The sequence below is a fragment of the Sturnus vulgaris genome, chromosome 2 (genome assembly GCF_052056855.1).
Source record: "Sturnus vulgaris isolate bStuVul1 chromosome 2, bStuVul1.hap1, whole genome shotgun sequence".
NCBI classification, from domain to species: domain Eukaryota; kingdom Metazoa; phylum Chordata; class Aves; order Passeriformes; family Sturnidae; genus Sturnus; species Sturnus vulgaris.
This window is the reverse complement of record NC_142244.1, coordinates 16,094,098-16,107,344: the sequence shown is the minus strand read 5'-3', so window position 1 is coordinate 16,107,344 and position 13,247 is coordinate 16,094,098. Positions and strand designations below refer to the sequence as shown.

The following is a 13,247-nucleotide window of genomic DNA, read 5'->3' as shown; positions in this document are numbered from 1 at the left end:
ATCTCTCGGACTTACCTGGCATATCCTCAAAAATATGAATGAGCTATTATTAGCATAATTTAGCTATTAGGATAATGGCAGCTTTTGGATCAGATCTCTGAAATTTGGTCACCTAGCATTAGTTACTTGATTGCAAAGGTAACAAATAATAGGTCAGCTGATTATTCTGAAATGGGCCTCAAAATGGTTGCTGAATAGAGCAAAACTATGTCTGCAATTACTTGTGTGTGTAAGATTTTGTATCAAAAAATATCCATGATGAAAGTCAGACCTTTTAAAAAAATTCTGTGAACTGGTAGGCTATTGCACTAGAAATGAGAGATCTTTAATCCAGAGTATTGTATGGAGAAGAGCCAGTATAACTCACCCTGTCAAGCATTCTAATTTGCAGGTTCCTGTTCTATTATTATTAAGGGATAGGAGTAATAAATAGAAGGATAGCATTCCATGAAGAAGATAAAAGTGATATATTCATTCTTCTACTTCTTCTATACCTTCTCCTTGATTTATTTCTTTTTTTTTGAGAGAGATTGTTAGTGTTGATCACCCTCTAGTTCAGAGTTGATAAAATAATAAAGATAATAGTGTTCCCATAGGTGCTATTACTACTTCCATATCATAGACATCACTAAAGAATTCCACCTCTTTTTTTTTGCCCCATAAATATTCTTTAAGACACAGGGATCTTGGAGTAGAGAGAGTAAAGAGAGAGGGAGGAGGTTGACCAGTGCTACTTTACTTTTGTTTAAGTGTTTTGCATACCTCCAGTTTGCTCAAAGATGATTGAGAGGAAGAGATATCGGGTACTGACTGAGAAAATAGAGATTGGTAACATTTTCAGATGTACTGTGCGTGTTTATAATTGAGAAGGAAGGGCAGGTATAATCTTAGACTAAGATTTTGATGTATGAAGATATTTGAGGCACCAAGGCTGATACTGAGTTATATAAACATGCTGTGCATACAAGGGCTCATTATACAATATGGAAACAATCTCTTGAAAGACATACATGGTGCCGAATTCTAAGATCCCATTTTATATTCAGTATTTTCACTACAGTGAAAATATTTATTTTCTACATCCAATCTCCTGATTTCATACCAACAGCTCAGCACCCTGCAAGTCACATCACTATTTCCAGTTTCTGGTCTTATCATGATGAAAACTCCCTCAAATTATTCAGGTGATGGACAAAGAGAAAACAACAGGCTTTATTGGTAGTTATTCTCCACCAGATGAACATACAGCACGTTGGATAACTACCTACTCCTCCTAAATGAATATATTGAAAAAGTTATATTCACAATGTATTTTTTTGCCCTCCTCTGCTGACAAATTGTTTAGCTGGCTGCTCGTCATGGCAAGCTGTCAGCCATATGGATGCCATTCAGCCATTTTTCCTCCTCGGAATGCTGTTGAGCAGGGCCCACACAGCCAAATGTCCTCCAGTCCTGCGATGCAGAATGACTCAACACAGCCCAGAGAAAGGCCACAATTTTCTCAAGTGGCAGCAGGCACCTGTGTCTCTGCTTTACTCATCTTCCTGTCAAAAAAAAAAAAAAAAAAGAGAAATTCCAAAGAACCATCATGTACATAAATTTAAGTTCTTTCTGCAGGGCTGCGCAGTTGCTGTCTGCTTCACTGATGTGGCTTTGCAGCTGTAACAGATGAGTAATATTAGATAAGATGGATGTAAAAATAAAATAAGAAGAGAATGGCAGTTTGCAATAACCTTGGTCATGTTGCAACACGGAGGGGAAAAATAAAACATGCGTAAGTTGTCAGCTGGTGTGGAGACACTGTTATTAAAATAGAAATAGTATAGAAAAATCATGGCTCAGATGAGCTACTAAGAGGCTAAGAAGCCATTAAAATGTGCAGTTTTATTACACTAAATGTTAGTTTACCATTAGACTTCCTAAGAGTAATAGCTGCTAACCAGCAAAATCTTCATAGGAATGTTTTCCTAAATGTGTCATCATTGGCTTAGTTATGCAGAAATGGCCAGGGAACTAACAGGCTGCTCATGATGGCTTTTTAAAGTTTGAAGAAGGGAACAAAGGCACTCTGTCCCTTTTATTTTGATGTATGGTCTTGGGTGCTTAGAGATTTAGATCCTGGAGGACAAAGGGAAAGGAGTTGTGTAAAAATGGAATGTAATTTTGAATTTTCTCATTAGATTGACATTTTCTAACAAGGTCCAATGCAAAGAGAAACCAACCCCAGTTTGGTCCCTAATCCTGGATCACATGGTTGGTCTAAACCCTCTTTGGGTTTTGGCCATCCATTGGCCTCCCTCATGACAATAAGAATATTTTAAACTATTCCAAATGATCACAGTTTTGCTTAGCTGCCCACACTTTGCCATGGTTACGTGAAGAAGTAACTCCATGACACATGGTTGGCATTTCCTGCATTTGTTTGTTTGTTCAGCTCTGGGAAGGTTATCAGTGATCTTCATGTGAGAGAGGAGGCTTGAGTTTACATCCCTCCAGCCCCCAGGCTGTTAATTTTAACCTAGAGTTTGCACATGGGATGAGTTTGGGGTGGTACAAGGGGGATGTGCTACCAAACAGCAGGTGAAGGTGGCTTCACTGCCATGGGAACCAGATCTGTGGGGAAGGGGGCACAGAGCTCTGTTGTGTGGTAGCTGTATTTATTTTCAAAATTGTTTGTGGCATGGAAATGTCACCCCTGAAGGCTGTGGCTCAGAGAGGGCTGGCAGTGACCTTGGTTCAAAGCGTTTCCAGCTCTGCATTGGCCAGGATGACCCTCACTAAGTTCCTGGCTCAAATGTTTTCCTCTGGTAAGTCAGTATGTTGAAACTGGTGACCTTGTAGATATATACTTGACAGCAGTTTCATCCACTGGGTATTTCATTGGTGGAGCCTGCCTGAAAAACTAAGCAGATGGTTCTGGTTCTCATGAAAATTAAGATCAGATCAAAGGTTGAGCATCTTTGGTGTCCCCAGACCAAACTTGTATTTTCCTGTAGCTCCCAAACCAAAATGCTCTTCTGACCATATTTAGTCTGACCCTTTCAGTTTCTTGATGACTGGGATTTGGTGCAGGTAAGTTATAAACATCTCCACACTGCAATGTCTCAGTTGTGACTCAAGCATTGCAATAAAAGCTGCAAAGATTCAACTTAAGTGATGTTTTTATTTATGATTCTAATCAACCAAGAAGACTAAAATCAAGTATTAGTTCTAAACTTGCCTTGCATTTGCACTGATTTGATCATTTGTCTGTGTGGAAGTAGATTTCCTCTCTTGCAGCCATTAAAGATGTCAATTGCAAGCGAGTACAAAGCTCATATTTCCTAAGGGAAATATTCAATGGGAAATATTATGAACATTTAAAAAGAAATTATGAAATACAGTAGATGCCTTTTGCCTTTCTTTATAATTTAATTTTATTAGGCGATTGTGAATGGCCATTGAGAATCACCAATAAAAGAATTAACCATTGAAAGAGTATTAGCTTGACTTACTGCCCACCCAATTAATTCATTCAAAAGTGGATTCCACAAAAAATGTACTGAAAACATTGAAAAATAACATCAAATTTCTAAAACTTTAAAAAGTGTTCCTGAATTGCAACTTTCTTGCTCTGCTTCTACATCACAGGCAATGTTATATGTGATTAGTAAACAGACATATTGTGGTTACTGTATTTGTCCATTTTTTGAATTGACAACCTCTTAATACAAAAAAGAAAAGTGAGTCTTGCTGAGCTAATTTACCACTTAGCTCCCAAAGTTGTATGAGATGGGTATTGAAATAATGGCATTGAAGGAATGTTCTTTCCATCTGCAAGTGAGGCAGCTGCTGCCAAAACCTCAAAAATATCCCTTCAATAAACTTTGAGTCTACTTAATGACATTTCCCATTGATGCTGAGCTTTGGCCTATTACAAAAGCATGAACTGCTCAAGATGTTAAATTTTAAGTTATGTTTTGAGAATTTTAATAAATTTTATTAAAGTTAGACCTTAATGTATGTTGTCTTGCTTTAAATTTAATTCTAAATAAAACAGACAGACTTATTTTATAAGAAATATAAAAGAAGGCAACGTTTTTAAAAAAATTAATTTATGCAGCTTTTGGAATGTTGAATTATCTGATTTTGCACTTCATTACGTCTGCAGATTTCAAATGGCCTTGGATTGGGCTTTGTGTATTCCCTAAATCAGAATTTTCAGTGAGTATTTGTATCTATGAAAACACAGATAAAATCCTTGTTAACAGGAGGAAATTATTTTCAGGTTTTTAGTAGGGCTAATAAGACCACACTATTGCTTTCCAAGTTACATGGAAGAATTTTCCAGCCAAGGACACAACTGAAAGCTAAGGGCCTGTGGCAGAATTATTTGATTTTACTTGGCATTTGTTTAGCTGTAACGTGTATTGCTGAAGGCCATTTACTCTGACAAGAAATGTCAAATAAACCAGTAATAAATCAAAACAGGAGATGGAATACAGTTCTCTTTCCTCTTTTCATACTTTGGCAAGATAAGGAGGGATTTATAGACTACTGAAATTCGAAGGATTGCTCACATATGGAATAATATTATTTCATTGGGACAATTCTGTAAAGTTAAGCCTCTGGAAGTATTACAGAAGTTGTTCCTAATTACATATTTTAATGGTATCTAACTAGAAGTATGTACAGTCTTTTGTGTATGACCAGCAATAATTAATTATTTTAAATGAGCATTTCTCCCCCTTCTCTAGTTCTATAGTGCAGTAAAACATGTGGCATGAGAAGATTTATATATCTGATGCACGTGCCTTTTAAAATATGGTACATTTCCTTGCTATAGATAGACCTTAAAACTGAAATTCTGGTCAGTAAGTGGACTAACATTTATAAACCCTGAAGCTTATTGGTGGCTGCACTGGATGATGGCCACTTTACATCAAGGACAATTAATTTTTTTGATAACTACATGTATTTTTTTGAAAATTACTTCTTATCTGTTGTTTAGCAAAATAAATCTGTACATCCAAGGACTAGAATAACTATTTAGAAGTGGACTTTGTTTCAAATCTCTCTTTACCAAGAAGGCTGTGAGATTCAGTACAAGATAATTCACAGCTTTCACAATATCTCATTCATAAGGAGCAGCGTCCATATCAAGTTAGAAAAGACAAAGGAAAATGTATGCCATGGTTTCACAACTGCTTAAAAATCATCAGCATTTTTAATCTGCTGATAAGATCCTGAATAGTTAAAAACCAGAGAGGAAGGATTAATGCTGGTGGAACAGTTCAAACAAAGGTAAGAAGTTTTGGAAGTGAAAAGTCATCCCAGTCTCTAAGCAGAGAAAAATGTCAACTTTATTTAAAATGCAAAACTAAAGAGAATCCTTTAAAATGTGTTGATGTAGTATAAAACTCCATGGGAGCTTTGACTCATTGGTGTATTTTAATGGTGTTTGGGGTTTTTTTACACCAAAAAAAAAGGGAAATGCACGGTAGTGTAATACAGTGTTTGAGTGTTGGAAGGAATAGAAAATTGAAGTCATATTTAGATGGATATAGAATAATAGACTTTACAAATGTCAATTAATAATATCATGTCAGTTTTTATATAGTAGTTTGTTCTGTTTTTTGGGCACTTACTCTTCACTAAGCAATATTTTTTTACCTCAGCTTGTTACCTATTTCTGTGTTGATTCATTCATATAGTCTTCTAAATAATTTTTTAATTAAGTAATTTTTGTTTAAAATCGCTGATTAGCGGGGGCAAAAAACCCCAAGAAAACATTTTATTTCTAAAAAGCCAGTTCTGTTAATACATAGTTTTCATCATATATTTCCATTTGTTTTTAATTACTAAGTACATTTTCTTGAAAATTGTGAACCTTTGTGGGTTAAAGGTTTCTCTGCTCCTGCTGCTTATTTCTTTCACACAGACATCCTTCCCTGCTTCTGGCGACCAGACTATCTTTAGAGCAGCACATGGTAACTCTGCACACTCTGAATGCTGGCTTCAGTGAGAAACAAGAAGCTTTTGAACAACAAAAGCCTGGATCAAATCCTGAGGTGGGTTAAACTGATTTAGTTCTGACTTGGGCCAGACATTCTGGTTACCCCTATCTGAGTATCTTATCTGTGAACAGCTTCACATAAAGGTCTGCAAAAACCAGCAAGAGGTGAAAACTGAAATTACATAGTGGCACAATCTCTGTAAATAATAAAATTTCAAGCTTGCCATACAGCATTCCTTTGGCTTTTGTGGTCAGCTTTGTACATATATTATAAATATAATGAGCATGCAAGATGGGTTTCAATGAGAGCAGTATCTGTGTTGCATGAATTAACAGCAGTTTTATCAGGACTGGATGAAGTCTTCATCTAAACAGAAATGCTGCTCAGCTGCACAGTTGTCATATGTGAGGGAAAAATGTATTTTACTCAACAGTGCTAGTAAGGCTGGAAGGGAGAATTAAAGCATCTTCATTCATCTATAAGTTCTATAAATAATATTTTCCACTTTATGAATGGTTTGTCTTCCATTTCAGACTTTAAGATAGCATTATTACAGAACAAGCTGTCTCCCCCCCCCCCCCCCCCCCCAAAAAAAAGGCAGGAAAACATATTCTGCTCTAGATCTTTCTTTTGAATGTATTCCTTCCTGAGGAACTGTGCTAATGTAGTATAATTTTCAGGATGAAACGTTAGGCAGTGTTAGGCAGCCAGCTTCCCAACTTGCTCCCATTGCTGTGGCACAGATTTCATCCCTGTTTCTTTCAAGCTGTTTGTGGGACAATCCTGTGGCCTGGATTGGGATGCTGCCTGTGTTAAAATAAAGCAGAAGAGATGATTTGAAATTGTCACCTCACCAAATACTACCCTGCCACAAAGTTACCATGCTTCAGTGGGAATCTCATGTACCAAAACAGTCCCATTAAAGGATGAGTCGGGAGAGACCAGCCACATCGAGCTGTTTTATTCTTTACCAGCATCCAGTTAATTTGTATCAAAAGCTGGCTAGATATCCAGGAGTGTCGAGAGCCCTGTATGCTAATTGCTTTGAAAAATGAATGCATCAGAGCCACTGGGGCATTTCTGTTGTGGTTTTAGATTATTCATATAAATTATGAGGTTATCAAATGTGAATGTGAAATTGTCAGGCATATGCTCAAATACCATCTTCCTAAGATGTGCAATTACTCAGGGTGTCATCTCAGTCTTCAAGCAACCAGAAACTTCTGCTTCTACATAAAACATCATCAAGGTATTATAAAGCCTTTGGCAATAGAACACAATTAAAATACCTCAAGCAGTGAAACCCATTAATATAAAACAGGCGAAGTTCAGGAGGAATAGTTCGGGCGTGCCTCCTTGACAGTGACAGGAGCACAGAGCCCTTGCGGATTAAATCACCCTGCTGAGAAGCCAGGATCTCTGCATTGTAATGTCTCCACTGCAGTGCCAGGGCTGCTACCCTCAAAGATAATTTGGACACCTCTGTGCCATGCCTTGGTGCCTACAGGCAGGGATGGTCCTTCTTTTGTAAGTTCAAATCACACCGAGGCAGGAATAGTCCAGCATAAGGCAGATGTTTATGTTACCAGCTTCATCTGCAGCTGGGTTACACTGTCCTGTTCTCCTCCTGACTCCCTCTGGTCCTGTGGCTGAGTCCTTACAGCCCATCCTTAAGAGCACAACCAGTTTGAGCAGCTTGGATGCAAGATGCCTTTGCTTGGGAGCTCAGTGAAGTTATTATGGGGCCAAACCTGCTCCAATGTGTTCTGCAGGACCAATCAAACCAAGGAAACATCCCCTCAGCCCACAATTAATCATATCCTTTGAGATCAAGAATTCACTGTCAACACGCTGAGTTACAAAAACAAATTATACAGGCGGCTTCTTAGCACTTATGCAGTGCTTTTATAGTAAACCTGTAATGTTTTCATCTTTTCAGCATGAAAAGAATAAGATACACTGCACCATAGTCAATCATCTTTCCTTGTAGACAGTTTGCTAAATTATCTTTATAGGTGTTTTTTGAAAATAATAGTTAAAAGAGTTCAGAATAGTTGCATAGAAAAATTATGTGCTGGAAACTTTCACTTCAGTGTTACTGCATTTACACAATGCAGAGTTTACATTATGCACATAAAGAAAACATCTGTATTCTTTAATTTTAGAAGCTTTAATAAACACCAGCTTTGAACCATGACTCCCTCTATCTGTACAGTCCCCGTATACACAACTGTGAGACATTTCCCCGTGCTACCTTTCTGATGTCCCACGTGGGACTTGACCCCAAATCAGTACCTCTGTGAAGATAGAGATGGGATCTGGGTACAGTTACTTTTAAACTCGACTGAAGTTTCCAGCTGTGAGGATTTCTGGATGGCAACATCCAATCACTGGAAAGAGAAAAATTTAATTCATGTAAGCATGTAAAGAGCTCTCAGATGAAAATCACTCTCAGTTATTGCTTTCATGGCCTCTCCTTGAAAAGATCATCAATTTTCACTGTTTTTATACATCATTACTGAGTTACTCATCTCTCAATTAGTGTACTGCAGCCTTAAAAAAAGGGTGGACCATGTATTTTATCCCACTGTCATCCCACCTGATGACACTCTACTTTTCAAGAGGGCAGCTTCTCTTCCCACCACAGCAGTCATGAAAAGGTAGAGCTATCAGTGGTGCAGTCCAGATGTACATCCTACAGTTTTTGCCAGGCAAGTAGAGCTACATACCCTTTTCTAGGGAAATTTTATCTTCTAACTTAGCATTAACTTCATTTTTTCTGCCTGGGGCCCTCTCTGCTGTGGGCAATCCAGTTATTTTTGAAAATAATCAATCTAGCAATAATAACTATACCCATAAAGCTTCACCGTGCTAGCCTCTGCCATTAACTGAAAAATATGTTTTTACATATAAAAGTGTGATTATCTGTACCAGGTATTTCAATGAAAGTTACATATAATATGTGCTATGCCTCCATTTCAGAAGTTTTTATGATTTGCTCAAGTACTTAGGACCTCTGGCATTATTTATTAGCTGGTTAAAATTCATAAGTGTCATTTCCTTTAAGTGGTTACAAACTTTGTCAATAATACCTGTACAACCATCACCATAGATATTACACACCAGATGACACTTGCCAAAATCATCTTGCCCCCTGTACTGTCACCTGGCATGCTGCAGGCTCCAGACTTGCCCTATAGTGAATGCTCTGGAAACTGCCTCTTCCATCATCATTCCTTGTGCCCTTGACTGAGGGCTCATCTCACCAGTCATTCCCTGCAAACTGCTTTTTTGTAGTCACTGTAGAGATTTTGGCTCTCTTAAATTCATCAGGTAATTCCTCCCATCCATTCCTACGTAAAAGCATTTTATTTGTGAAGCGTGCTAAATAAGCAGTATAATAAAGAAATGTTTGAAAAAATATGGCAAGGATTTGAATGGCTCAAACCTTCTCTCATGATTTGTATGCAATCTATGTGGGAAATGGCATTTACAGCTTCACTGAAGAAGCTTTCTGTTTGCTCAAAGGCTCTCACTGTCCTAAAATAAACTCAAGGAAAGAAGCTGATCCTCCAGCACATTTCTAGAAATCTGGGTTTGTTATGCTCCTGTGTCTTCTTCATCATGTACCACTGCTTCACAGAGCCCTTGTCTTACAGGTTTCATCTTCAGAGCTGGAGACCAGACTGCCTGTAGCAATGGAATTCCCTGCATCCTAACCTGGTCAGGGGCAGAGGTAAGGAGGAGGGGAAAATGCTTCTGGCTAATCTCTGTGAATTATAAACTTTTTTTGTAACATTCCGACTGAAATCTGTTGCTTTGGTTAGAATTTGTTTTGAGTGCATAAAAAAGCAATTACTATAATGCTTAGATTTGTGAAAGTGAATAGAAAACTGCCAAATATAGTTTAAAGTGTGTAATTTTAATTTTATGCTTGGATGATTTCAATTTTGTAGAAAAACTGATGCTTAGCAAGTACAGCAGAGAGTAGAGGATAAAGGACAGGGCATGAATGCTTTGTCATTTATGTCCTGGATCCTACATGGAGGATGACTCCAAGCCCTGAACTGCATTTAGCTGGACAAGAACTGTTTGGAAATGTGTAATGGCCAAACAGATGCCCACGACAGGGCAGCATTAAATATCTTATCTCGGGAGAGCATTAAACACACAAGTATTTACAGGACCTGTGCCCTAGGAGGCCTCTAGCTGGAGGAATGTTTGATCAAAGTAGCCCCTTGCCAGCTTCTTTTCAGGTGCTGTTCACACAGGCAGGGAGCAAGTGGGGTGTGCATGTGAACCAAATCTTTGCTTCACTCACAAGCCAGGCATGTTCCAGCAGACCCTTGGAATCATTACATGCACTGAGAAAATCCATGGCAAATCAGACTTGCTGTGTGTTAACAACAGGCATGGACATAGCTCATGAAAGAGGGCACTTAGGGCCCTGAGTGGCCCTGTGTTGGCAAAAGCCAGTCCATAGAGGGCTGCGTGTGAGAGGTATTGGTTACTTTATACTCCTCCCCATATAAAAAGGCAGCTGTGTTGTTGTGCTCCCAAAAGACAGCCGAGTTCTTATGAGTTGGAAAAATCAGCTGTGAAATGACTGAGAAAAATTTAGTTGTGTTTCCCAAAGGCAAAAATAGAGGTGTGCTTATACAGTGTGCTTAAAGACTGACTGAATCCAGCTCTTTGCAAGACTTGCTGCTGCTATATGGAACCAGCACCAGAGTTGCACTTTCACGAGGAATTCTGTTGTTGGAGGGAACGTTTCGTTCCTTTAAGAGATGTTTTCTTATTATTAGGTTATCATTGACTAGGTTATGATCAGCTGTATGAAAACACAGCCTGTGGTATGGCAGGCAAGGTAGAAAATTGTGCTCTTTTCCCCACAAACAGACAGCTCCTGTCACTGTCATCGGGTAAGGCACACGCACACCACAGGGAGGCAAAATTCCTGAGCAAATCTTGAATCTGCAGTTGATGTTCTGCTTAACTTTTTAGAAGATTCCTCACATCTCCTGGATTCAGTAAAACAGAGAGTGATAACATGTGATAGACTTTGATCTTGTGGATTTAAATGCTTTTTGTTCCACCAAATCCTTTAATATCTTCTTTGTTTTATGCAGTAAATATACTACCTAACTTCTTTACTACCTGACTTCTTTAAAACCACAGCCAGCTGACTGGTTATTCCTGCCAGTGTTAGTCACTTGCCTGACTTATGACTTATTACTCTTCTGTCTGATCTCCTCATATGCACCACTTTACCTGAATTCCTCTTCTGAAATTGCCATTAGTGCTTAGGTAATAAAAGCACAGCATCCTGTACATACTTCAGTACTTCACATCACTCAAGAATCTACCTGTCAGGATTGTCATTCTTTTAAGTAGCTTTCCTACAGATAAAATTAGCAACATGATAGAGGCTTTTATCAGCAATTAGCTTATTGTAGAACATATTTCATATACCAAGAATTGTGCTGTGTGCCATTTTGGACTGGTATTGTGGTTTCATAACATCCTGGCAGCATGTGGGCACTGCAGTGAGAAGCACACGATTCTGACTTTGTGCTGGAATCAGAGCCAGGTCCAGTAGAGTTGCAGAGATGAGCTGATGGGCAAAGCAGAAACTGTGAGAGACTGGACAATTAATGACTCAAAATATTCTGGACTTCATTGAGAGCTATAAAAATTCTTAAATCTGCAGGTAAATTTTAATTCATCTTCCTTGTCCATAAACGTGTTTGTAGGCCTAAAGTTTTTTGTCTGGCAGAGTTGTTTGGTTCCAAGTGTCCTCTTACCCAGTACCAGGAAAGTAACGAGTGGCACAGTACCAAACACAACTCTGCTGCTTTCGTGATGTTACTGCTGCTCACGTAGCTTTTCCCAAATTAGCTTTTGACTAATTGCTGGGTCCCTGTAAGAAAATAACTGCTACTGCACAGAGCCTAATGCAGCTGCCAGGGAGTTTTGGTTCCTTTCCAGCTGAGATCCATGCCACTGCAGCTACCCAGCTCTTACCACCTGACCAACTTCAATCAGTTTGGGCAGAGTTGCTAAAGCTGCAGTCGAGCCTTTTTGTTTAGGGTAGATGAAGTCTCAGGTCCAAGTGTTTTTCATTGCTGAGAAAACCACCATGTTATCCACGTGCTTGTAAATTTCTATGCAATTATTTCCATAATTTCCTGTCTGCAGTATGACTAGTGTTAAGTCTTAGTTAATGAGATGAACATCAGCCTCTGTCCACAGGTATTAACTTTTTTTAGAAATATAAAGGCTTTCTTCCCTAAACATAGTTTAATTTTGTAACGAATAGTGATGCTTTATATAGTAAGTTTTTATGTGCTATTCTTCCTTTGTCTTGGCTAATCCATTGTATTGTCCATTTTGGGTTCCCACTCTACACTTCATGGAGACTTGTAGACCTCATCAGAAGGAACAAATAACACTGCCATGAGGGTTTTGAACACAAAGTCTAACACATCTTTTGACATAAGGCTGCTCACATCCTGAGATTCATTCCCTTCCTGCTGTCCCAGAGTCAAAACTTTTGGATTTAGGGATATCAAGGGAGCATTCCTGCCTGTTCCTCTTATTATCCATTTATGGACCTGTTGTCCATGATTGTGTGCAGCTGCTTTTTGAGCCTATTGATACTCTTTGTTAATCACAAACTCCCATGGTGAGTCTGGAATGGAAAAAATCAGCTTAAATACCATGGTTACACAGAGATAAGCAAGCTTTTTGAATGTTTTATAAAAGGGAATTTCTACCATAAATATATGTCAATAGTTTGACTTCTTAGTGTAGCAGATATCTGCAAAAAACATGAAAAATAAGAAAAGCAGAGTGATACTTCTCTGTCATAAGACACTGAAACACAAGAAAGGCAGAAGTGGGCCAGATAAAGGTATTGCAAATCATGGACTTCATCCAGTCATCTCTTTCCAAACTTAACCTTGCTGCTTAAAGTGGATGATAAACAGAGGGAACACCTATAACACTGCTACTTTTCCAGCACTTTTCCAAAGGTTTCAGTGTTTTGGAATTCAAAGATCCCAAAGTCTTTGGGTTTAATAGAAACTTGCTGTAATTTTCCTTAGCAAAGTTACCTAATTGCTTTTTGAATCCCACAGCTTCCAAAATACTTTGTGACAGCCTATTCCCTTCACAGGAATTCTGAAGTTCTGATATTTGCACGGAGTTGCTGTGAGCACCTTGTGTGCACGTGGTGAACTGCACAGATAA

General features: G+C 38.5%; 1 protein-coding gene across 1 annotated transcript in view; it reads left to right on the top strand.

Moving 5' to 3' along the window:
• Positions 1–5,926: 5,926 nt before the first annotated feature.
• VGLL3 (vestigial like family member 3) overlaps positions 5,927–13,247 on the top strand; it is a 52,704-nt gene continuing 45,383 nt past the window's right edge. The window contains exons 1-2 of the mRNA XM_088157843.1: positions 5,927–6,050; positions 9,656–9,732. The gene's annotated coding sequence lies outside the window, so the exon portion shown is untranslated. The remainder of the gene's footprint in view (positions 6,051–9,655; positions 9,733–13,247) is intronic.